Here is a 26,949-nt window from a genome sequence, read left to right as displayed (position 1 = left end):
CATGCCGCAAGATGTACACAGAGTCGCCTCTTCACACACGCCAGTCATCGTACCTATTAATTTAATGAGGATTAGAGATTATACCCAGTCCAAATTACCTAACAACTAGCTTCCTGACACTAATACTCTACAAGACAGTACACAGGTACTTACAGACCAGCGTGCACCCACAATACACAAGTACAATGATACACACACTACTCAAACACTCAGGTACTCACTCTGCAGTACCAGCAAATACTCTGCAATACCCGCAAATACTCTGCAATACTCTGCAATACCCGCAAATACTCTGCAATACTCTGCAATACCCGCAAATACTCTGCAACACCTGCCAATACTCTGCAACACCCGCCAATACTCTGCAATACCAGCTAATACTCTGCACTACCCTCCAATACTCTGCAGTACCCGCCAATACTCTGCACTCTGCAATACCCTGCCATAAATTGCCAAACTCGGAGATACCCAGCCATACTCGGAGATACCCTGCAATACCCAGCCATAGACATCCCCCCCCCTCCCGCCGCCCTCCGGTGCTTCTACCGACTCGCCAATACGATCAAAGCCAGAATCTTTTTTATTTTTATTTTTTCAGGCTTTCCAGCCTAGAGGTGAGATGTGTGGTCTTATTGACCCCATATCTCACTGTAAAGAGGACCTGTCAGGCCATATTCCTATTACAAGGGATGTTTACATTCCTTGTAATAGGAATAAAAGTGATCAAAAAAATTATTTTTGGGGAAAAAAATGTCAAACTAAAATAAATAAAGTAAAATGAACAATAAAACATTTTTTTTTAAAGCGCCCCTGTCCCCATGTGCTCGCATGCAGAAGCGAACGCATACGTAAGTCCCGCCCACATATGAAAACGGTGTTCAAACCACACATGTGAGGTATTAGAGCGAGAGCAATAATTCTAGTCCTAGACCTCCTCTGTAACTCAAAACATATAACCAGTAAAAAAAATTTAACGCGTCGCCTATGGGGATTTTTAAGTAGCGACGTTTGGCGCCATTATACGAGCATGTGCAATTTTGAAGAGTGACAGGGGTCTTCCGACTTTAGGGGTCTTGTCCCCCTCTTCGGTTATTCTTGCCGGGCCGCGCTTTCTTCCTTTAGCTCTTTTACTAATGGTGGCCTGGTCTTCTGTCACCGCCGTCGCCTCTTCTTCCGACTTCGGGGGTCTTGCCCTCCTCTTCAGTTCTTATTGCCGGGCCTCCACTCCTTCTTCCAGCTCTTTTACTGGCGGTGGCCCGGTCTTCTGTCATCGCCGCCTTCTGTTCTTCTTCCTTGAGATATTGACTCGTCGCTGTCTCTGGCCGTAATGACAGGGGCGTGTTGCGTGGCGACTTATATAGAGACAATGGGTGGGGTCACATGGTGATGTCCCCACCCATTATGATGTCACAGTCCCAGCATCCTCTAGGACTGTGGCATCATAATGGGCGGGGACATCACCAGTAGTTAAAACTACTTTCTAAGTTCGCTGGGGGGAAAAAAGTTTTTGGGGGGAAAAAAGTCTGCCGGAGCCCACACACGGGCGGATTAGTTTGATCGTGTGTACGCGGCATACGTCAAACCTCTTCATTTGACCTGAAGCAATGGGTACAGGCTTCCACTCACTCTGATGGCAACATCCTTGACCTTGTATTCTCCTACCTTTTGCACTCCATGCAACTTCTCAAATAATCCTTTTCCTCTCTCTGACCATCACCTTATTAGTTTCTCTCTCTCCCTGTCTTAACACCTTTCCCTCCAATCGCCTAACCATTACCCATAGAAACTTCAACTCTTACCTCCTCTATTCTGCTGCTGACCACCTCTATGACAAAATCTCTCCCCTGTCCTGCCCCAACCAAGGCATTTCCATCTACAATAAATCCCTGTCCTCCACCCTGGACAAGCTCGCTCCCCTCACCACACGCAGAATCAGGCCTCGACCCCATGCCAAACAGATGACACTAAACTTCTCAAAAAACGTAGTCGCGCTATTGAGCGTCTGTGGCACAAGACCAAATCTCTCAAAGACTTCAACCAATACAAATCTGCCCTCCAAAAATACTACTCTTTCCTCCACACTGCCAAGAAGACCTATTTTACAACTCTTATTAACACCTTCTCGTCCAGTCACCGTAAACTTTTCTCTACCTTCAACTCTCTACTTCGTCCTCCATCGCCTCACCCACTCATTGCCCAGGAGATTGCTAATCACTTCAAAAAACAAGATTGATACAATCCTTGATGAAATCTCCACTCTACAGGTATCTCCCCCAGTTAAGACCCCATTACAACAGGTACTCTTAAAACTCCCCTTATTCAAAACTACTACTACAGACAAAGTCGCTAAACTCCTTTCTAACGCCCACCTAACCACCTGCCCCCTGGATCCTATTCCCTCTCAAACACTACGGTCGTCCATCTGACTCTATCCTACACTCTCTAACTCGCATCTTCAATCTCTCCCTCACCTCTGGCATTTTCCCCTATGCTCTAAAACATGCACTGGTCACCCCTATACTTAAAAAAAACATCCCTGGACCCTACCAATCTTAACCTACCTCCTTGCTCCCCTTTTCCTCTAAACTCATTGAATGCCTGATTTACAACAAACTGAGTGACCACCTCATTAAGAATAACCTTCTTGATCCCCTTCAATCTGGATTCCGCTCTCAACACTCCACAGAAACTGCTCTTTTAAAACTCACAAATGACCTACTAACTGCAAAAACCAACGGACACTATTCTGTACTCCTACTTCTGGACCTTTCAGCTGCTTTTGACACGGTTGACCACCCCCTCCTCAAAAAAAAACTTTACTCCCTTTGTCTCCATGACTGCGCTCTTCAGTGGCTCTCATCCTACCTATCCCAACACACCTTCCGTGTCACTTACAATTCTACTTCCTCCACTCCTCTTCCCTTCTCTGTCGGAGTCCCCCAAGGTTCTGTTCTTGGACCTCTTTTATTTTCAATCTACACCTTTTCCCTGGGTCAGCTCACTCACGGCTTTCAATATCATTTCTACGCTGATGACACACAAATCTATCTCTCCACCCCTCAACTCACTCCATCAGTCTCTTCACACATCACTAACTTACTAACAGACATATCTGTATGGATGTCACAACACTTCCTCAAACTCAACTTGTCCAAAACCGAACTTATAATATTTCCTCCCCCACAAACCTCTTCCCCTGACTTCTCTGTCAAGAGCAATGGCACAACTATCCACCCATCCCCGTCAGGGTGCTAGGTGTTATCCTGAACTCTGAACTCTCCTTTCGGCCCCACATCCAATCACTTTCCAAAGCTTGCCGCCTCAACCTCCGAAACATCTCTAAACTGCGTCCCTTTCCAATCAATGAAACCACAAAGCTCCTGATTCACTCCCTGGTTATTTCTCGCCTTGACTACTGCAATCATTGCTTTACCTTTAAATAGACTATCCCCCCTTCAGTCCATCATGAATGCTACTGCCAGACTCATCCACTTTACAAACCGCACAGTGTCTGCTACCCCTATCTGCCAATCCCTCCATTGGCTGCCACTTGACCAACAAATTAGATTAAAAATACTAACACTTACTTACAAAGCCATTCACAATTCTGCCCCCAGCTACATCACTAGCCTAGTCTCAAAATACCAACTTAATCACCCACTTCATTCCTCCCAAGACCTCCTGCTCTCTAGCTCCCTCATCACCTCCTCCCATATCCGCTTCCAGGACTTTTCCCAAGCCTCGCCCATTCTCTGGAATTCACTACCCCAATCTGTCAGAATGTCTCCAAATTTATACACTTTTAGGCGATCCCTGAAAACTTTCCTCTTCAGAGAAGCCTATCCTGCCTCCATCTAACAACTGCACTATTTTCTCCATGAGCTCATCCCCCACAGCTATTACCCTTTGCATAACTTGACCCTTCCTCCTAGATTGTAAGCTCTAATGAGCAGGGCCATCTGAATCCCCCTATCTTGAATTGTATTGTAATGTAATGTCTGCCCTAATGTTGTAAAGCGCTGCTTAAACTGTCAGCGCTATATAAATCCTGTATAATAATAATAATAATATGGGAAATGGGTGTCTCCTCCGCAGATTTATCACCAATCCTTGTTTCCCTTAAAACCCCCAAATTTTCAAAATCCAATTGTCATTGGTACAGAAAGGTGAAATCTTCTGAACAGGGGCACAGACAGCAAAACAAATGTTACAGGGGTGATAACCCTTCCCTATGTTTTCCAAAAAGCTTTAAAATAGATTTTTTTTGGGCTGGAACTACACTTACAAAATGTACCTGTTCCAAATTAAAAACATATTTTACATAAGAACAAACCTACAGTGACTTGTCTTGTTTGCACCGCCTGTATACTGCTGTATATAGGGCCCGCGGCCCAACACCTTTTATTTTTTTAATTTGGGTTCGAGGTTCCCCTTAATATCCATACAAGACCCAAAGGGCCTGTTAATGGACTGGGGGGAGGGTACCGATGCCATTTGGCTCACTAATTTGAATCCATATTGCCGAGACCCGACATTACATTAAGGCCACAAGCAGTTTTAAATGACTTTTGTTCCGTTTAAAAATGTAATTGTGTACAGGGACTGTTCTAAGCACGGGAAACACGAGCCACTTTACAGACACCCCCAGGTACCATATTTAAATGAATATTTCACTCTTATTTTTTCACTTTAAGCATCATTAAAATCACCGCTCCCGGAAAAACAGCCCTTTTTAAAACTTTCTTTTACATTGATACATGTCCCCTGTGGCAGGACCCGGGTCCCAGAACCCTTTTTAGGACAATAACTTGCCTATTAGCTTTTAAAATTCACATCTTTGATTTCTCAAGTTCGAGTCCCATAGACTTTAACGGTCTTCGAATGTTCGCACAAACTTTCGGTCCGTTCGCATGTTCTGGATGCAAACGGAACCGGGGATGTTCAGCCCATCCCTAGTTACTAGTAGCATATTTTCCCTTTTAAATTGCTAAGAGAGACTTGTATCTATGCATATTCAAGACACCACCTCTGGGGGACTTAACTAGTTTATTACTGACCACCATTAACCATCTAGAGTTGTATCACTGTAATTATTATTATTGGGCATGAATAACTGATACATGCTCATTATTTGAGGTTGAGGTCAATTGTTGGCTAACCGCATTCACCTCATTCAAAGTACCAGGGGCGATTTGTGGAATTTCTTTATTTGAGGTTAGTATGATATATTATTATACAGGATTTGTTTATATATCTCCTTTTCCATTAACATTAACAATGACTATAGATAGGGACATATATGGTCCCTGATAGGGATTGGCCAAACACCCCTCTGGTCGGTTTCGCACCAGAACATGCAAACAGGCAAAACATTTCTGCGAATATGTGAACCGTATTAACTACTTTCCGACCGGCCGGCTGTCAAATTATGGCCAGGCGGCAGACCTATTGTGGTGGGAGGGCCTCATATGACGTCCTCCCGTTTAAACAGGGAATGCGCGCGATCGTGCGCGCGCATCCCTGTTCCTTCGGTGGTGGCATGTCACGGAGACACCGCTCGCCACCGAAGGGGGTGAACAGCCATTGCGCATGGCTGTTTACCACGTGATTGGCCGTGATGAACTCACGGCCGATCACAGATGGTCACATCCCCACTGTGCAAGGCGAATGCGCGCAATCGTGAGCTCGCTGCGTGTACACGTCGATCTCGGCGTGTTCCCCGCCGGCTGTTTACCCACGTGATCGGCTGTGATCATTTCACAGCCGATCACTAAATGTAAACAAACCACGGTAACGAGATGTTACCGGGTTCTCCTCCTCACACACCGATCGTGTGTGAAGAGGAGATTGTGGTAACATCTCGTTACCGCTTACAGTGTACACCAATCACACTGATTCCCCCCAATAAAGAGGACCTGTCACCACCCATTATAGTACATGTCACTCACAGTCCATCAGAGTGCCTGTCACAGTCCATCAGAGTACCCGAGTGCTTGTCACAGTCCATCAGAGTACCCGAGTACCTGTCACGGCCCATCTGAGTACCCGAGGACATGCCACGGCCCATCTCAGTACCCGAGTACATGCCACGGCCCATCTGAGTACCCGAGTACCTGTCACGGCCCATCTGTGTACCCGGGTACCTGTCACAGCCCATCTGAGTACCCCAGTGCCTGTTCCAGTCCATCTGAGTACCCGAGTACCTGTCCCAGTCCATTTGAGTACCCGAGTACCTGTCCCAGTTCATCTGAGTACCCGAGTACCTGTTACAGTTCATCTGAGTAACCGAGTACCTATCACCGCCCTTCAGAGTACTCAAGAAACTGTCACCAGGCCATCGGAGTACTCAAGTACCTGTCACCAGGCCATCGGAGTACTCAAGTACCTGTCAACAGGCCATCGGAGTACTCAAGTACCTGTCACCAGCCCATCAGAGTACCTGAGTACCTATCTGCAGCCCATCATAGTACCCGAGTACCTATTTGCAGCCCATGCCTCATTGAATATACGTTGGGGTGTTTGCTTTCCAAAATGGGGTAATTTTGTGGGTAATTCCATTGTCCTGCTTCTTCAGGACCTTCAAAATTGTGATAGGTAGGAATGAAATGAGATGTGTCATTTATGCTCCTAGAACGCCTGAAAGTACTACTTCAATGTTTCGGCCTCTGTAGGTGACCAGGCTGTGTAAAAGTCCTACCTATGTGGTATCGCCATACTCAGGAGGAGTAGCAGAATGTGTTTTGGGGGGTAATTTTTGCTATATACATGCTATGTGTTAGAAATATCTTATCAATTGACAACTTTGTGTAAAAAAAATGTGTTTTCATTTTTTTCCACATATTCCAAAAACTTCTGGAAAAAAATGAACCGTTCAAAAGACTCATTATGTCTCACAGATTATACGTTGGAGTGTTTGCTTTCCAAAATGGGGTAATTTTATGGGAAATTCCATTGTCCTGGTACTCCAGGGTCTTCAAAAATGTAATAGGTGGCTGTGAAATGAGATGTGTCATTTTTGCTCGTAGAACGTCTGAAGGTACTACTTCTTGGTTGGTGCTCTGTATGTGGCCAGGCTGTATAAATGTCTCACACATGTGGCATCGCCATACTCGGGAAGAGTAGCAGAATGTATTTTGGGGTGTAATTTGTTGTATACATATGCTGTGTGTGAGAAATAACCTGATAATATGAAAATTTTGTAAAAAAAATAATAATAAGAAGAAAAAAATCTTCATTTTGCAAAGAATTGTGGGGAAAAATTACAACTTAAAAAAACTCACCATGCTACTTACTTAATACCTTGGAATGTCTACTTTCTAAAAAGAGGTCATTTGGGAGGTATTTGTACTTTCCTGACTTGTTAGTGTCTCAAGAAATGAGATTCACCTGATGTACTGAAGGCCTGATCAGATGTGATCAATTTTCAGTGATTGTCACCATATTTTGTAGACTCTAACTTTCACAAAGACCAAATAATATACACTAATGTGGGTTATTTTTCACCAAAGATATGTAGCAGTATAAATTTTGGCAAAATTTTTTGAAGAAAAATTACTAATTAGCAAAAATTTATGACAGAAATAAAGAGGCTTTTTTCACAAAATGTACCTTTTATTTTATTTATAGCACAAAAAATAAAAAACCCACTAGTGATTAAATACCACGAAAAGAAAGCTCTATTTGTGTGGGAAAAAAGGACGCACGTTTCATATGGGTACAGTGTTGCATGACTGAGTAATTGTCATTCAAACTGTGAGAGTGCTGAAAGCTGAACATTGGTCTGGTCAGGAAGGGGGTGTAAGTGCACTGTATTGAAGTGGTTAAAGTCGATGGGACACAAACATGAAAAATCAAAAGTGCTAATTTTAAAGGCTTAGATGCAATTTTTATTGCCATAAAAAGTATATGGGGACCCGGGTACTGCCCTAGCGTACAATAGCTAGGGCTTGGAGGAAACCAACTGTTTCGTTTGCCGAGGTGAAGAGCACCCTAACGACTCTCATGATTAATGAAAAGTTGACTAGCATTCTCCACGATTCTCATGCCATGTTCCTTAAGGTGTGGGGCTCGTGGTGGTCATACGCTCTTCCCTCTCTGCACCAAACCAGTCTTGGCCCTGCCAATTGACCTCCTCTACCCCCTTCCCCCCAACCTGGGGGAACCCCTTTTCCTACCTAACCTTCCTTTTCTGCACTTCATTTCCTCCTCTGTCTTTCCTTTCCTCCTTCTGTGTTCCTTGTCACTATATATTCTCTCTCCCCCTCTTCATTTTTTGTTTTTTGGTGTCCTTTTTATTTTTATTTTTGTTCTATTTCTCTCTAAGAATTGGATTTTAGCCATATTTTCAAAAAAAATTTGTGGATTATCCAACACCACATGCACCTAAAGTCATTTACCCTTTGTTGTCCCTGGCCTTTGCCAGAGGGCTGTTGATGCTATGAACAAACATGCTTCCTAGGTGCATTACTAAGCTATGCCATGATATGTTTTATATCCCCTGCATGGGATCGTTAACCCCTCAGTTACTCTTGTTGGGCGCAGGAACGGGCCCTGTTAAATATTGTTTCAAAAATTGTAATTGCATGCCCCAGTCAAACAGGTGCAGAAAAGTTGGGCCTTGGGTGTTGGTAGTGCCAGAGCACTGTAACCCCTTACAGTTACTCTTACTGGGTGCAAGTACGGACACTATAAAAAATATTTTTCAAAAATGATAGTTACATGCCTCAGTCAAACAAATGCAGAAAAGTTGCACCTTGGGTGTTGATGGTGCCAGAAAACTGTAACCACTCACAATATTGTTGAAGAGCAGGAACTGGCCTTGCTGTTAAACATTATTTCAAAAATTGCAATTACATGCCCCAGTCAAATAGATGCAAAAATATTGAGCCTCGGATGTTGGTGGTGCCAGAACACTGTAACAGTTACTCTTGTTGGGCGCAGGAACGGGCCCTGCTGTTAAATATTATTTAAAAATTTTAAATTATATGCCCAGGTCAAACAGGTGCAGAAAAGTTGGGCCTTTTGTTGGTGGTGCCAGAACACTGTAACCCCTCACAGTTACTCTTCTTAGGTGCAGGAACGGGCCCGGCTTTAAATATTTCAAAAATTGTAATTACATGTCCCAGTCAAACAGGTGCAGAAAAATTGAGCCTTGGGTGTTGGTGGTGCCAGAACACTGTAATCCCTCACAGTTATTCTTGTTGAGAGCAGGTGCGGTTTTAAAAAACACTGTTTAAAAATGTATTTTCAAAAATGATAGTTACATGCCCCAGTTAAACAGGTGCAGAAAAGTTGGACGTTGGGTGTTGTTGGTGCCAGAACTCTGTAATCCCTCAAAGTTACTCTTGTTGGGGCACAGGAACCTGCTGTTAAATGTTATTTCAAAAATTGCAATTACATGCCCCAGTCAAACAGATGCAGAAATATTGAACCTTGGGTGTTGGTTGTGCCAGAACACTGTAACCCCTCAGAGTTACTCATGTTGGGCGCAGTAATGTGCCCTGCTGTTAAATATTATTTCAAAAATTGTAATTGCACACCCCAGTCAAACAGGTGCCGAAAAGTTGGGCCTTGGGTGAGGTTGGTGCCAGAGTACTGTAACCCCCTCACAGTTCTTCTTGTTGGGCGCAGGAATGGGCCTTGCTGTTAAATATTAATTCGAAAATTGTAATTATATGCCCCTGTCAAACAGGTGTAGAAAAGTTGGGCCTTGGGTGTTGTAACCCCTCAGAGTTACTCTTGTTGGGCGCAGGTACAGGCGCTGCTTAAAATTATTTTTTCAAAAATTGTAATTACGTGCCCCAGTCAAACAGGTTCAGAAATATTGGGCCTTGGGTGTTGGTGGTCCTATAACACTGTAACCCCCTCACAGTTACTCTTGTTGGGCGCAGGAACGGGCCCTGCTGTTAAATATTATTTCACAAATTTTAATTACATGCTCCAGTTAAGCAGGTGCGGAAATATTGAGCCTTGGGTGTTGGTAGTCGCAGGTACAGGCACTTCTGTTTCACTGGGGCATGTAATTACAATTTTTAAAATAATATTTAACAGAAGTGCCTGTACCTGCGACTACCAACACCCAAGGCTCAATATTTCTGCACCTGTTTAACTGGAGCATGTAATTGCAATTTTTTAAATAATATTTAACAGCATGGCCCGTTCCTGCGCCCCAAGAAGAGTAACTATGAGGAGTTACAGTATTATGGCATCACCAACACCCAAGGTCCAAATTTTCTGCATGTTGGACCTTCTGTTTCACTGGGGCATGCAATTACAATTTTTGAAATAATATTTAACAGAAGGTCCAACCTGCAGAAAATTTGGACCTTGGGTGTTGGTGATGCCATAATACTGTAACTCCTAATAGTTACTCTTCTTGGGATGCAGGAACGGGCCATGCTGTTAAATATTATTTCAAAAATTGCAATTACATGCTCCAGTTAAACAGGTGCAGAAATATTGAGCCTTGGGTGTTGGTGGTGGCAGAACACTGTAACATGTTTGCCCCATACACACGGTCGGAAAAGGAAAAAGTCTGATCGGATTATGTTGACGGAAAATCCGATCGTGTGTGGGCTCTATCTGACTTTTTCTGTTGGAATTTCCGACTGAAAAAGTTTGAGAGCTGGTTCTAAAATTTTTCCGACAACAAAATCCGATCAGACTTTTTCCGATCACGTGTAGGGATTTCCAACGCACAAAGTGCCATGCATGCTCAGAAAAATTATGGAGCCGAAAGCTATTGGCTACTGGCCTCTATGTAGTCCCATCGTACATTTTGTATGTCACCTCGTTCAGAACGATCGGATTTTCCAACAACTTTGTGCGACAGTGTGTATGCAAGACAAGTTTCGGCCAAAATACGTCGCAAAAAATCTGACTAATTTTGTGGTAGGAATGTCCGACTGTGTGTATGAGGCATTAATCTTGTTGAGGGCAGGAATGGGCCCTACTGTTAATTATCAAAATTTTTTATTTCATGCCCCAGTCAAACAGGTGCAGAAAAGTTGGGATTTTGTTATTTGTGGTGCTAGAACACTGTTGTCAGAAACCATGAAACAGACTGAGACAGAAGTACAATCAAATCACACTTGTTTATTAATAAAAATAAAAAGGTAAATAGAAAAAAACATAGTCAAGCATAGCCAGAGTCCAGTAGCCAGATCGGGTAGTCAGCCAGTCCAAAGTTCATTTAACCAGATCGGGTAATCAGCCAAGCCAGAAGTCAGGGATCCAAGGAGAGCAACTGCAAGCAGGATAAGTAGCCAGGAGGGATGTAAGCAAGCCATTCTTCAAACAAACAGCAGGAGATGGTTCCTTGTGATGTGACCAACGCGAAGGCAAAGGAAAAAGTGAACTGGAAGGCTTTAAATAGGCAGGTCAGATGAGCATCATGTGGAACAGCTGGTAACTGTGGAAAGAGAAGAGAGCTGGCAATTAGCCGACAGCTGAGTGGCCAGCCCAGAGGAGGAAGGGCTAAGCCAGCCCTGACAACTGTAACCCCTCACAGTTACTTGTCAGAAACCATGAATCAGAGACAATTGGTGTTACTCTTGTTGGGCACAGAAACGGGCACTGCTGTTAAATATTATTTCAAAAAGTGTAAATACATGCCTCAGACAAACAGGTGCAGAAAAATTGGGCTTTGGGTGTTGGTGGCGCCAGAACACTGTAACCCCTCAAAGTTACACTTTTTGGGGACAGGTAAGGTCCCTGCTGTTAAGTCGAAAAAAATCAGACGGATTTTGTGGTCAGAATGTCCGACCGTGTGTATGGGGCATTAATCTTATTGAGGGCAGGACCGGGCCCTGCTTTTATCAAAAATTGTAATTTCATGCCCCAGTCAAACAAGTGCAACAGGTGATTTTGTTATTTGTGGTGCTAGAACACTGTAACCCCTCACAGTTACTTGTCAGAAACCATGAATCAGACTGAGACAATTAGCCGACAGCTGAGCAGCCAGCCCAGAGAAGGAAGCCAGTCCTGACAGTACCCACTCCTCAATGACCCCGCTCCCTGGAGGGGCCCGGGGCTTGAGTGTAAAACATCCATGGAACTCGCGGAGCAGAACAGGGGCATGTACGTCAGAGGATGAAACACAGGAGCGTTCCTCCGGACCATACCCCATCCAATGCATCAGGTACTGTATGTGCCCACGGAACCTACAGGAGTCATCAATGGATTGTACCTCATGGTTCTCAACATTAATAGGGTGAGGACGTGGCACCGAGGTGGTAAAACGCTTGCAGACCAATGGTTTCAATAAGGAGACATGAAAAACATTTGAGATGTGCATACTAGGAGGAAGGTCCAATGCGTAAGTCACTGGGTTAATCCTGCCAAGAATATGGTAGGGCCCAATAAACCGAGGTGCAAACTTCAGTGAGGGAACATGAAGCCGGAGGTTGCGAGATGACAGCCAGACCCTGTCTCCAACCTGGTAGGAAGGCGCAGGCAGGCGTCTGCGGTCGGCATGGAGTCTGTACCTATCATTAGCATGACGCAAAGCCTCCTACCCAAGTGGAACGAAGACCATAGAGATGCTCCACTGCGGAACAAACGAGTCAGGCAACATGGAGGATTGGAAACCATAATTTGCGATAAATGGAGACAATCAGGAGGCAAAATTCAAGGCACTGTTGTGAGCAAACTCTGCCCATGGTAATAGGTCCGAACAGTTGTTATGGTGCTCAGAAATATAGCAACGTAGGAATTGCTCAAAGGACTGATTGGCTTGCTCTGTGGCCCCATTAGACTGCGGGTGATATGCAGAAGAGAAAGCAAGCTGGATTCCCAACTGTGCACAAAAGGCTCACCAGAACCGGGAGACAAACTGACTGCCCCTGTCAGAGACAATCACCTTGGGTAGCCCATGTAAGCGAAAGATCTCCCAAGCAAAAATGGAAGCCAGTTCCTTAGAGGTAGGCAACTTCTTACGTGAAATACACTGACACATCTTTGAGAACTGGTCAGCCACCATAAGGATAACAGTGTTGCCTTGGGAGTTGGGCAACTCCACAATGAAATCCATTGACAGGTGGGTCCAGGGCCTCTCTCCATTGGGTATAGGTTGTAGGAGGCCCACTGGAAGGTGTCGTGGAGTCTTACTCTGAGCACACACAGAACAGGCAGCTACGAAGGCAGTAACATCAGCCCGTAGACTAGGCCACCATAATGTTGGGAAATGGCCCAAATGAGTTGATTCTTCCCAGGATGGCCAGCTGCCTTGGGAGAATAGTAAATCTGGAGCACGGCAGTATGGAGACTCTCTGGGACAAAGCAGTGGTCACAAGGTTTCTCAGGAGGAGCAGAGATCTGAGCAGCAAGAATTTTGTCCCCCAAAGGAGAAGTGCGAACCGGAACAGACTCCGACTTGGAAGTGGAGGAAAATTGTCGTGACAAGGCATCAGCCCTTACATTCTTAGTACCGGGTAAGAATAAGACAATGTAATTAAAACTCAACAAATAAAGAGCACATCGCCATCTTATGGTCAGTAAGAATAAGAACCGGCTCAGTGGTACCTTGAAGGAGTTGTCTCCATTCTTTCAGGGGTAAAATTATCGCCAACAGCTCTCTGTCACCAATCTCATAATTGCACTCAGCAGGTGACAATTTCTTGGAAAAGTAGCCACACGGATGCATAGAGCTCTCAGAGTTAGGACGTTGAAACAGAAGGGCACCAACCCCAGTCTCAGAAGCATCAACTTCTAGGATAAAAGGCAACGTAGGATCAGGATGTGCCAACACAGGAGCAAAAACAAAGGCAGCCTTGAGACTCTCAAAGGCCTTAATGGACTCCGGAGACCAACTCTGTGGGTTACCGTCCTTTCTGGTCATATCAGTCAGGGGCTTGACCAGAGACGAGAAGTTACGAATAAACTTCTGATAGTAGTTGGCAAAGCCCAGGAAACGTTGCAGAGGACATAAACCCACGGGTTGAGGCCACTGTAGGACTGCCGAACGTTTTTCTGGGTCCATCGAAAAACCAGCAGTGGAAATGACATAGCCCAGGTATGTAACCTGTTCACGATGGAACTCGCACTTCTCCAGTTTACAATAGAGATTGTTCTCTCTTAGTTTCTGAAGCACACAACAGACATCTGTGTGGTGGCTCTCCAGGGACTTGGAAAACATGTGCATATCATCGAGATAAACCACCACACATAACTGCAACAAATCTCGGAGGACATTGTTAATAAATTCCTGGAAAACTGCCGGGGCATTACAAAGGCCAAAAGGCATTACCAGGTACTCATAATGGCCTGTTCTGGTATTAAACTCAGTTTTGCACTCGTCGCCCTCCTGAATACGCACAAGATTGTATGCTCCTCTCAAGTCAAGCTTTGTAAAAACTGTTGCTCCCTTGAGGCGGTCAAATAACTCTACAATCAATGGAATCGGGTATTCATTCTTAATCGTGACACGATTGAGACCCCTATAATCTATGCAAGGTCTCAGTTCACCGCTCTTCTTCTTCACAAAGAAGAAACCAGCATCAGCAGGATACAAGGATTTGCGGATGAAACCTTGAGAAAGTATGTCAGCAACATACTCCTTCATGGCCCTATCCTCCATGGCCTTTTAACCTCCAAGACCGACAAAGGGTAAACCCGGCCATGAGGAGGTATGGCACCAGGTTGAAGGAAAAATGCACAATCATAAGGTGTGGAGGCAAACTACCGGCTTGACCTTTATCAAAGACATTGCTAAAATCGCGGTACTTCTCCAGCAAGGAGAAGAGTGAAGAGGTGCACAGGACCTTGAATACCTTCAGAAAGAATGTCTCACTGCATTGTGGTGACCCGGAGAGAACCTCAGCATGGAGCCAATCAAAAGAGGGGTTATGCCTCTGTAACCAAGGATAACCAATAACCAGCGGAAACTGCCCCGACCTTGGCTTCTTCCCTTACTATCCCTATTCTCCTGTTGCCTTCCGTGGGCTTGAGCTGGGGGACCCTGGGGGTCATGACCTGGAGCCAGTTGCAGCCCAGTCCATCCTCACCACTAGAGTCCCTGGTGAACACCTGTTGGCTCTTAAGCCGCATACACATGGGCGGACTGTCTGGCCTACTTAGTCCGCCGAAACACATTTCAGCGGACAGTCCGCTCGTGTGTGGGCTTCAGCTGACTTTTTCAGCGTGCAGTCTGGCGGACTAAGTATTTCGGAATGTTGGAAATACTGTCCGCTGGACTTGCATTTCGGCGGACAATCCGCCCGTGTGTGTGCCAGTCCGCCGTACTTTTGAAATGAGCAGACTTTTCCCGCCCGGAGAAAAGTCCGCTCATTTCGAGCGGGTATCCAGGTAGGCGGGGCCCGCGACGGAGACGTCGCTGGCCCCGCCGCCTGATATGGACTTAAAGGGGAACCCCAACGCCGAAAAAAATCGGCGTGGGGGTCCCCCCCAAGTCCACAACAGACCCTTGTCCGAGCACGCTACCCGGCCGGCCAGGAAAGGGGGGCGAGCGAGCCCCCCCTCCTGAGCCGTACAAGGCCGCGTGCCCTCAACATGGGGGGGTGCCTTGGGGAAGGGGGGGCCGCGCGGCCCCCCCACCCCAAAGCACCTTGTCCCCATGTTGATGAGGACAAGGGCCTCTTCCCGACAACCCTGGCCGTTGGTTGTCGGGGTCTGTGGGCGGGGAGCTTATCGGAATCCGGGAGCCCCCTTTAATAAGGGGGCCCCCGGATACCGGCCCCCCACCCTATGTGAATGAGTATGGGGTACAATGTACCCCTACCCATTCACCTGTGAAAAAAAGTACAAAAAAAACACAACACAGGGTTAAAATATTTTATTGCACAGCTCCGGGGGTCTTCCGTCTTCGGGGGTCTTCTCGCCGGACTCCTCCGCTATCTTCTTGTAGCTCTTTTGCTAGCGGAGGAGTCCGGCTTTCTTCCTCGCCGCCGGCCTCTTCTCCCGACTTCGGGGGTCTTGTCCCCCTCTTCGGTTCTTCTGCCGGGCCACCGCGCCTTCTTATAGCTCTTTTACAGGCGGTGGCCCGGTCTTCTGTCGCCGCTGTCGCCGCCACCTTCCGTTTTTCTTCTTCTTCTTCTTCTCCAGGAGATGTTGCCTCGACGATCTCTCCGGCCGGAATGCCAGGGACGCGCTCCGCTGCCACTTATATAGGGACAATGGGGCGGTGTCAAATGGCTTTATGTCACATGGGTTTTTTGTACTTTTTTTCACAGGTGAATGGGTAGGGGTACATTGTACCCCATACTCATTCACATAGGGTGGGGGGCCGGTATCCGGGGGCCCCCTTATTAAAGGGGGCTCCCGGATTCCGATATGCCCCCCGCCCGCAGACCCCGACAACCAACGGCCAGGGTTGTCGGGAAGAGGCCCTTGTCCTCATCAACATGGGGACAAGGTGCTTTGGGGGGGGGGGCGCGCGGCCCCCCCTTCCCCAAGGCACCCCCCCATGTTGAGGGCCTGGTACGGCTCAGGAGGGGGGGCGCTCCCCTTTCCTGGCCGGCCGGGTAGCGTGCTCGGACAAGGGTCTGTTGTGGACTTGGGGGGACCCCCACACCGATTTTTTTCGGCGTTGGGGTTCCCCTTTAAGTCCATACCAGGCGGCGGGGTCAGCGATGTCTCCTTCACGGGCCCCGCCTACCTGGAGACGTGCTCGAAATGAGTGGACTTTCCTCCGCGTGTGTGGGCGAGTCCGTTCATTTCAAAAGTAGGGCGGATAGTATGGCGGACTTAGTCCGCCGTATTAGTCCGCTCAAAAAGTGCCGTGTGTGGGCAAGTCCGTTCATTCGAAAGTATGACGGACTGTCTGTCGGATTGTCTGACGGACTAAGTTGGCCAGACAGTCCGCCACGTGTGTACGCGGCTTTAGACTCCGCGCTCTAGGGAATCTTATGCTCTAACCACAGTGGGGTCCTTCTTGGTGTTCCAATGGCCCTGCCTTCCTTACCGCCTTGACTCCCATCCCCAGCAGTCAGAGGTAGGGTAGACTACCTAGCAGTGCACTCCTGATCCCAATGGTGTGCATCTGTCACCTAGCTCAAGATGACCTGACACTGTATGCCAATGTGATTTTGAATTTTCTAAGCGGAATCTGTTGGCGTCACGCATGCTTGTGCACTATGACCTCCAGAAGCCTCTCATCTTGGCTTGTGATGCCTCACCCTATGGTCTGGGGGCTGTACTATCTGACATCTTACCAGATGGGTCAGAAAAAACAGTGGCATATGCCTCCAGGTCTTTGACAAAAGCAGAAAGCAATTACTCACACATTGAGTTTCATCTTTACCTGTATGGTGGGGAATTCACCATACTGATGGACCATAAACCACTCCTTCAGATCTTTAGCCCTGACAAAGGCCTCCAATGCTATGCCTTAATCTTGGGAGCATGCTACTACAAAATCCAATATTGTGGTCATGATGGCAATGCTAATGCAGATGCAATGTCCCAACTGACAGGGATGTCGATCGACTCGTCTCCACCATCAAGAGTTGTCGTTACATCAGCCTGTCCATCATGTCTTCTGGGGAGATAGCAGCCCATACAGCCAAGGATACCATTTTGAAAAAAAATACTCTCATGGGTACAGTCCTGTTGGCCTGCAAACATCATACACGATTATGAACCTTATTTCTATAGGTGTATGCAATTAACTGTGGCTGATAACTGTGTTTTATGGGGAGACCATCGTGGAGTGATCATTCCACAGACCCTCCAGAGACACATTCTGGACTTGCTACATACTGATCATGCCGGGTGCACACAAATGAAACAAAAGGCCCGAGGCTATGTGTGGTGGCCAAACCTAGACTCAGATATCACGACATATGTGAGTGCTTGTGCCAGATGTGCACAAAATGCAAAAGACCCTCCTCGAGGGTGCATCCAGACCTGGATTTGGCGCACGGTTCCTTGGTTTCGCCCCCTACACTGGGACTTTGCAGGTCCAATCAAAGGACACACCTTCTTGCTCCTAGTGGACACCCATTCAATGTGGCCTGAGGTCACTCCTGTTACTCAGCCAACGACTAAGGCAGCAGTTTTGAAACTGTTACATCTCACTGCTACGTTTGGATACCCCAGAGAAATTGTCATGGACAACCGTGCACAATTCACCAGTCAGGAGTTTCAGCATTTCCTGACTGCCCACAACATCAAGTTGACCGCACCTTACCACCCTGCTACAAATGGTCCGGCAGAACAGTCTGTGCAGACTTTCAAACACTATTTCAGAGCTACAGTGGCTGCAAGTAAACAACAGTCCCTGTCACCCTAGCAGCTGGACTCTTCCTTTTCTGCTTACAGAAACACACCACATGCAACCACTGGGAAAACTCCAGTGGAACTCCTTCTGGGTCAGCAGCCATGGACTGTTTTGGACATGCTCTGCCCTCAAACAGTCCAGGAACATGTACTGTAGTCCCAAGACAAGATGGTCACAATGAGCTCCCTCGGTTCACAGCCCAACAAAAGGTGTGGGCCCGATTTTATTCGATATTGGATACTTGGGGGCCCAAAAAAGGTAAGTATTCCAGCTTTAGTAGGCCCTAAATCATGCCTTCAGCTTGTAATTCTGACCAAACAGACAATTGTACCCCACTTCCAAGCAATGTTTATCATTCATATTTGTTGCCTCAAATATCTGTGTGCTAAGTATACCTTTTGTTTCATTCTCATAGGGGAGCAAAGAATCGGGAGATATGAGGTCACCAGGGACCCCTCACCTCCTGAACAAGGGGAACAGAGGTCACAAGCTGAGGATGTGGAGGAAGGAGAGGTGCTTTAGACTGAGACCACAACAGGTGAGTGTCTGACACCCCAGCTTCAGGTAATAAGAGATGTATGCTTGCATATTTCTAATACATGGTGTGTTTTTTTTGATTTTTAGGTGATGTACAGGTTGTGGAAGAACAATCATCAGCTAATTTCACCAGTGACAGCGCCCAAAGGCTAATCCAGAACATTATGTGGTGCAGTAAGGATTTACACGTTATAAAACAGAAAACTATGGATATTGAAGTAAAACTTAACAACATGATTGATGTCCTAGGAAGAATTTAATTTTACTAAATATTGGCACTATTTTGTGTCAAAAAGTTTGACATTTAAAAAAAGCCTAATTTTGAAGATGCACACAGTATGTCAACATGTGCTATCTGCCATCAGGGGATAGCAATGTACACGTTTTGGGCCTGCAACCCCTTCCTCAAAACTCAAGTAGGTGAGAGGAAGGGGTTGCACCCCCAAAACACGTCCATTTGTCCATGATGGGAGAGAGTACAGGTTGACATTAGGCATGGGATCAGAATGCAAATCCCCACTTTGACTCCCAATTTGTGTGCATCTTAAAAATTAGGCTTTTACAGGGGTGACTTCACCCCATCTGTGGAAGGCAAGATCCAGACATTTTGGACAATATAATGTGTGATCTTGCCTTTTAAGTTTTTCAATGTTGAACTTTGTAAGTTCCATAGTCATGTATGTTCTGTTTTGAAACATGGCTGTTTATGTAACCTTAAACCCCAAAAATATGTAGCTAACTCAAAATTTTATATTTTAAAAAAAAATATGTTTTACAACACACACATGAATGTGTACGGAGTAAAATAATTTTTACTCAACAATGTGTGGCTTCTTCTTTCAATGATTAATAACATTTTTTGTGTTTAAATTGGTGTTTACACTGTCGATGGATTTAGATAATAATGTACAAACCACTTGGTACTGCAAGTGCACTAGGAGACAGAAAAAAGAAACACAAGCAGGAATGCAAAAATCCAGATTTTTTCCAGCTTTAAATGTAAAACTTATTCAAACATGTGCTGGCAAAGCAATGGCCCCCCTCCCCGAAAAATATTCCAAATAATTTTGGCGCACTTCACAGGAACTTTGGGGAGGCAAGCCAGGACGGGCCGCTTTCAGGGATGTCATTAATTGCGGAAGTCCAGCGTCGGGCCCAAATGTCACCACATAATTTGGGTTGTTTCTCTTCAGAAAGTTATGCAGGATGCAACAAGATAAAATGATGGTATTCAGTTTGTATTCCGCCATATTAATGGCCGTTTGAAACAGGCGGAACCGGCTGGCCAGAATTCCAAACACGTTCTCCATAACTCTTCTGGCTCTGGCCAGACGAAAATTAAAAACCCTCTTCTCAGGGGTGAGGGTCCTCTGGGGGAATGGCCTCATGATATGGTTTCCCAGACTGAAAGCCTCATCTGCTATGAAAAAAAAATGGCAGTCCTTCAATGTTCCCCTCCGGGGGTGGCAATCCCAAGCCACCACTCTAGAGACGTTGGTAAAACTTGGTCCGGGTAAATACTCCTCCATCCGACATCTGGCCATTCCTCCCCACGTTCACATATATAAACTCATATGTCACCGACACCATCGCCATCAACACGATACTATGAAACCCCTTATAGTTAAAATAGTATGACCCCGAATGGGGTGGTGGGACGATGCGGACGTGCTTCCCATCAATTGCCCCTCCGCAGTTAGGAAAATACCACCGCTGGGCAAACTGGGAGGCCACAGTCTACCATTCCTGTGGCGTTGAAGGAAACTGTGAAGTCAAACAAAAAAATCTAATTAGTAATTTTTCTCAAAAACATTACAAGAAGATTATACACAGTGTTGGCCAACATCAGTATAACATTTCTTGTAAAGAGTATTTAAAGGCTAAAATATTATTATTATTATTATTAGATTCATCACCCCCTCTGATGGCCCCTTGTAAATATTTTGGGGGGGAGGTATGTTTTGGACAGGTAACCACCCTCTGCACTACGTAATGGAGTAATAACAAAGTAATGTGTGTTACTTTGGCCAGCCCCTTCCTAATTACACTATTGGTAGCCCACCAGACAGGTAATAAGAAGTGGCATCAAAACAAATGAATAAATGGAAGCACATTTGTAGATTCTGCAATTACCTATCAAGATAATAATAGGAGAATAAAAATTTAAACAGTAGCATTTGCAAGTATTGAGGCAGGCCATTGCACTACATGCTGTGGAGAAATGCATCCATAAATCTGACCACAAAAGAGGTAGGTATAGTGTGTATTGGGTTTGGCAAAGTCAGCAGATAGAGGATTGCTATCATTAGCAATCGGTGGGGGGGAGGGGGGTTCCAAAAAAGCCTCTGGCACTCTGCATGAATTTAAGGACAACAATATCATTTGTAAACAGTTTAGGGGGTCTTTAGGGTAAAGAATTACAATGGAGATGACAAAATACATTGTTAAGTGACTAGACTATAGGAGTATATGGGCCTCGGATAGTATGCTGGGGGGGGGTTAGTGAAGGCAAATATGCATGAAGGACAAAAAAGAAGCATACAAAATTCCAACATGCACGAGGACAAAAAGGAAATTCACAGCTTATTACAATTATGTTAATTATAGAATAATGAAAGAAATACAATACATTAGCAAACATTAAATACCTAGAATGTGATGTTAAAGGAGAAAACTTACCCTTATATATTCCTTCTGCAGGACCTGTATGATGGCAGAATAGGTCTCTGGAATAATGATTCCCAGAGCCTGGGGGGAGATACCTGTCGAGAACTTGAGGTCCTGAAGGCTTCTCCCAGCCCCTAAGTACCACAATGTGGCAATTAGCCTCTGCTCCGGAGTGATAGCTTGCCGCATGCAGGTATCCTGCCTGCTGATATAAGGGGACAGCAAAGCCAGCAGACGGTGAAAAATGGGGTCCGTCATCCAGAGATAATTCCTGACATCATCACGATTATTCTCACAGATCTCACGCAGCAAAGGCATATGAGAGAAATGGTCACGCTGGCGCAACCAATTCTTGGTCCACAAACTCCTCCTCGCCCTGTTCATGGACCGAGCTTGTGTCAAAGTAAGAACCCCAACACCAAGCCACCGCACAGCATGAACTCTACGATGAGTACGTACATGTAACATGGCTTCAAAACGGTCGGCTTGTCAGAAAGGACAACAGAAAGCACTGAAACAGCAAGGACTGAAAGAACGAAATGCAAATCAGCAACGAGCGGACAATAAGCACTGAAAATCAAAGCGTACTATACCAAGATATAGTCCACAATGAGCAACAAAATGCTAACTAACTACATGCACTTATAAGCAGATACGCACTGACAAGCACAAACTGTAGACACGGTGGACGTCACCGTGTTCTTGGCGGTTGGAATTTGGTGTGACCGTGTGTAGGCAAGACATCTTGAGCGGAATTCCATCGGAAAAAAACATCAGAGCTTCTTCAGATGAGAATTCCGATCATGTGTATGTGCCATTAAATGTGTCCCAGCCCGGCTCCGACAACACGGACTGTACGCCAAGGGTGAGAAATGTGCCTTTGAGCAAGAAAGCATCTCATTTTTGGGCCTAATCATTTCTGTAGAAGGAATAAGGATGGATCCACAGAAGATTTCTGCAATTCTTGAATTTCTAGCTCCCACAGACAAGAAAGGGGTCCAACGTTTTGTTGGCTTCGCCAATTTTTACAGGAAATTCATCAAGGGGTTCTCCGCTATCATCTGCCCTATTACGCAACTAACCAAGCAAGGGGTGCGCTTTCATTGGTCCCCAGAAGTTCAAGCCGCTTTCGAGTCCCTCAAAAGATTGTTCACTTCCGCTGATGTCTTGAAACATCCTGATTCTTCCCTGCCATTTGTCCTGGAGGTAGACACCTCAGAAATTGCCGTCAGAGCTGTCCTCTCCCAGCGACGAGGGACCAAAGCCTTGCTATTTCCTGTTGCCTTATTTTCCCGCAAACTGTCCCCCGCATGGAGGAATTATGATGTAGGTGATCAGGAATTACTGGCCATAAAATCTGCCCTGGAAGAATGGTGATACCTTTTTAGAAGGAGCCGCTCATCCTATCCTGATCTACACAGACCACAAGAACCTGGAATACCTGAAGTCCGCAAAGAGGCTGAGACCGCGGCAAGCCAGGCCCTGTTCTTTTCCAGGTTCTTGTTCCATGTCACCTATCAGCCGGGCTCCAAAAACACGAAACCCGATGCCCTCTCCAGGATGTTCCACAAATCTGAGGAAACTTCGCCCCCTGACGCTATGCTGGCCCCGGGGAACTTCCTTCTGCTACAGGAAGACCTGCTCACGCGGATTAAGCAAGCCTTAATTGGATCGGCACCTGCCATTGGAGCAGAACTACAGGCTAGGGGTGGACTGTTTTGGTACAGGAGCAAAATCTTTGTACCTGAAGGCTTACAGGTGTTAATTCTTGCCATGACTTTGCACTGGCTGGGCACTTTGGTGTCACTAAAACTGCTGATCTTGTCCAGCACACTTTCTGGTGGCCCGAGTACTTAAAGACTGCAAGAGTTACGTGGAGTCCTGCACTACCTGTGGTCGGGATTATTGAAACCCCTGCCCATTCCGGACAGGCCATGGAAGATGTTGTCTATAGACTTTATTGTTGACCTACCCCCGGCGGATGGGCATACTGCCATCTTTGTGGCGGTAGATCGGCTGTCTAAAATGGCCCATTTCATCCCGATGAAGGGTACTCCCTTGGCTTCTGAAACAGCTAAAATGTTTGTCAGAGAAGTAATTAGACTCCATGGAATCCCAGCCAATATAGTTTCTGACCACGGAGTGCAATTTACCTTGCGTTTCTGGAGAGCTCTGTGTAAAGCCCTGGGAATTGCACTATCATTCTCCACTGCTTACCACCCTCATGGTCAGACCGAGAGGACCAACCAGACCCTCAAGCAATATCTGCATTGTTTTTCATCCTTATCTCAAGATGACTGGGTCACACTGCTTCCTTTGGCTGAATTTTCCTACAATAATTCCATGCATTCCGCTACAAAGCAAAGTAAATTTTTTGCTAATTACGGTTTCCATCCAGCCTTTCTTCCCAACTCCATTCCTGAATGTTCTGTGCCAGCGGTCCTGGAAACAATACATTTTTTCTCCTCTAACAATCGGTTATTACAGAAGACCATGGCAAAATCCCAGGAGCAAAATAAAGAAGTGTTCGACAGGAAGAAGCGGGGTGAATTGGTGCTCGAACTTGGTAACCGTGTATGGTTGTCATCTGCAAATCTAAAATTGACTTGTCCGTCTAGGAAGTTGGGTCCCAAATTTCTGGGCTCTTTTCCTGTAAAAAGGAAGATTAACGAGGTGGCTTATAAGCTAGAGCTTCCAAATTCACTCAAGATCCTTCCTGTTTTTCACGTCTCCCTGCTGAAACCCTTTGTCCCTAATCCTTTTTCTGACCGGAATGTGAATACTCTGGACCCTGTAATAGTGAATGGCGAGGAAGAATTTGAAATTGAAGCTATCTTGGATTATAGGAAAAGGAGTAATCAAGCCCAATTCTTAATCAAATGGAAAGGCTATGGCCCGGAAGAGAACTCTTGGGAGCCTGAGGAGAACATCCTTGCAAAGAGTTTAATCCAAGCTTTCAAGAGATCCCACCCTGAAAGATGGGCCCGGTTGGGAATTCGGAGGCTGCCCCTTGAGTGGGGGCAATGTCAGGAAGATCCTGCCAGCGAAAGACAGTCTGGGCCTTCCACCATGCATTCGCAAGTGCGTGCCGGTGCGTGCAAATGTGGCTGTGCACGCGGGTGCATGCGCGTGCCTGTGCACATGCGCGTGCACCTGTTGACGCCAGACGGGCTATTCAATATGGTCTGTCACGTTGATATTTTGCTGTCTGATCTACAGTGTGCGAGTATCCTGACCCTGAGAACCTGCCTTCTGTGACCTTTGACCCGGCTTGTCTACCTACCATCCCTGCTATCCGTCTGCACCTGATTCCGGCCTGCCTGACTACCCTTCTGCTTAATCCTCTGGTACCTCCGCTGTCTGCCTGATTACCAACCCGGCTTGTCTGACCATCCTCCTGCTTGCTCCTTTGGTACCTCCGCTGACCGTCTGGCCACGACCCGGCCTGTCTGACTTCCCTGATTCCAGCATCCTGGTTCCTGGTGCCTGTCTGCTGTCCTGCCTCCAGTTATTGGTCCAGCTCCTGCCTGCAGTCCAGCTTCAGCCTGAGTTCCTGCTTCTGAGTCCTGGTTCTAGCTGCCTACCTGCTGTTCTGTTCCAGCCTGCTGCACCCGTCCGCTGACCCAACTCCTCCCTGGTCCCAGCCTGTCTCCTGATCCTGCTGGAGTTTCCGCTACACAGTACTTCCTGGGTTCCAGACCCCTCCGCTGCTGTTGATCCTGCCAGGCACTCGTGCCACTCCAGACTCTTGTGCTTCCTGTATACTCTACCAGGGCCCTCGAGTCGGAGCCGCAAAATAGACAACCCGACTTGTCAGAGGATGAATGGTACTAACGCGATCTCGGCTAGAGACAGATTTATGCAGGTCAAGTTCCTCCACGGAGCCTATTACACCCCGAAATGACTGACAATCATGACTCCTGGCACCCCGGTGCCCTGTCCCAGGTGTGGTCTAGAGTCCTCCTCCTTCCTTCACATGGTATGGTCCTGCCCCCACCTCAGGGACTATTGGTTGGGAATAGCTGATATTCTTGACCTCCTTGATGTTGGAACTAACCCCAAAGCGATATTGCTAAATATTTCTAATCCTAATGTACGGAGCAAATATACCAAATTGTTCCTGAGTTATGCTACTTTTTATGCCCAGAGAGAGATTCCTCCACTGGAAGGACGCTACACCCCCTAGGGTGTCTTTATGGCGCCTAACAATGAACTCTGTGCTCCCATTATATAAACTCACGTATGCTAATCGCAACTGCCCTAACAAATTTGACAAGATATGGTCAGGATGGATAGATGCATGGGGTGCTGAGGTAGCAGACGACATTCAAGGTATTGTTGATGTACCTGCTCTATGATTATGAACCACTGACAGGATCTCTTGAATAATTACCTTATGCTAAGCAAAACCAATTATGTAGTTGAGGTCCCTCCTCTGCCTTCCCCCTCTCCCTCCCCCCTTACTCTCATCTATCCTGCCTCCTCCCTTCCCCTCCCCCCCGCCTTTCCCTCCAGGACCTCCATTGTATTTGTCCCAGCCTGACTGCTATGGGTGGCCTACGGAGGTGATCACCTCCCCAGATGGGGTATATATACAGGCAGGTTTGGATAATCAAACCAGGCTTGCTCCTCTTACTATCACACTAAGTGGGTGCTCCAGTGCTCTTCCACACACAGGTAAGCATTTCACACTGGAGCATTACCATGTTATCATTTGTGGAAAGGAGTAACTCTTATGCCGCCTACACACAAACTGATTTTCCGACGGGAAATGTTCGAAGTGAGTTTGTTGTTGGAAATTCTGACCATGTGTATGCTCCATCGGACAACAACTGCTTGAGAGCAGGTTCTCAAGTTTTCTGACAAAAAACGTTGTCAAAAATTCCAAGCGTGTGTACACAAGTCCGAGGCACAAAACTCCACGCATGCTCAGAATCAAATACGAGATGGAAGCGCTCGGTCTGGTAAAACTAGCGTTCGGAGGGAGATAACACATTGATCACGCTGCAAATTTTTTAATCTTTTAATGCAGCACATTCTCTTCTTCTTTATAATGCTAGAATAATGAAGTTGCTTTGCTGCTGATATTCACACACAGTTCTGACAAACTGATTTCTTTATTATTTCTTGTGATCTCCTGAATCTTTTTTATTTTTTTTTCTGCCAGACCTCCAGAATAATGTTTCTTATTTTTTAGAGTGATCTACTTTTTTAATTTTTTTTAATCAAGATCTCCTGAATTTTTTTTTTTGTATAGTGATCTCCATAATATTTTTTGTCGTTTTGTGTGTCAAGTTACCACAACACTATTATTATCTTGTATTTTTAACCTCAAAGAGGTTGGTTGGTGTTGGTGTCCCTTGTTAATTTGACATTGTATTTTTGAAATGTACCTGCCTACTCACAAACAAACTGTCCTTTTTGAACTAAAACACATAGCCAAGTATTTATAAAAAAAAAGGTAATTTATTAGGTGTCATAACAAATTAAAGAGGAATGCAATGCTGGAT

The 26,949-nt window shown here is 46.0% G+C and overlaps 1 long non-coding RNA gene across 1 annotated transcript in view; it reads left to right on the top strand.

The window, feature by feature from the left end:
- LOC143925487 (uncharacterized) overlaps nt 1–19,542 on the top strand; it is a 31,871-nt gene extending 12,329 nt beyond the window's left edge. The window contains exons 2-3 of the long non-coding RNA XR_013262004.1: nt 18,651–18,773; nt 18,860–19,542. This is a non-coding gene — a long non-coding RNA (uncharacterized LOC143925487). The remainder of the gene's footprint in view (nt 1–18,650; nt 18,774–18,859) is intronic.
- Nucleotides 19,543–26,949: the final 7,407 nt, after the last annotated feature.

This window comes from Lithobates pipiens, unplaced genomic scaffold (genome assembly GCF_037356315.1).
Source record: "Lithobates pipiens isolate NorthernLeopardFrog02 unplaced genomic scaffold, aLitPip1_a1.2 Scaffold_22, whole genome shotgun sequence".
NCBI classification, from domain to species: Eukaryota; Metazoa; Chordata; class Amphibia; order Anura; family Ranidae; genus Lithobates; species Lithobates pipiens.
This window is presented reverse-complemented; position numbering and strand designations above follow the sequence as displayed.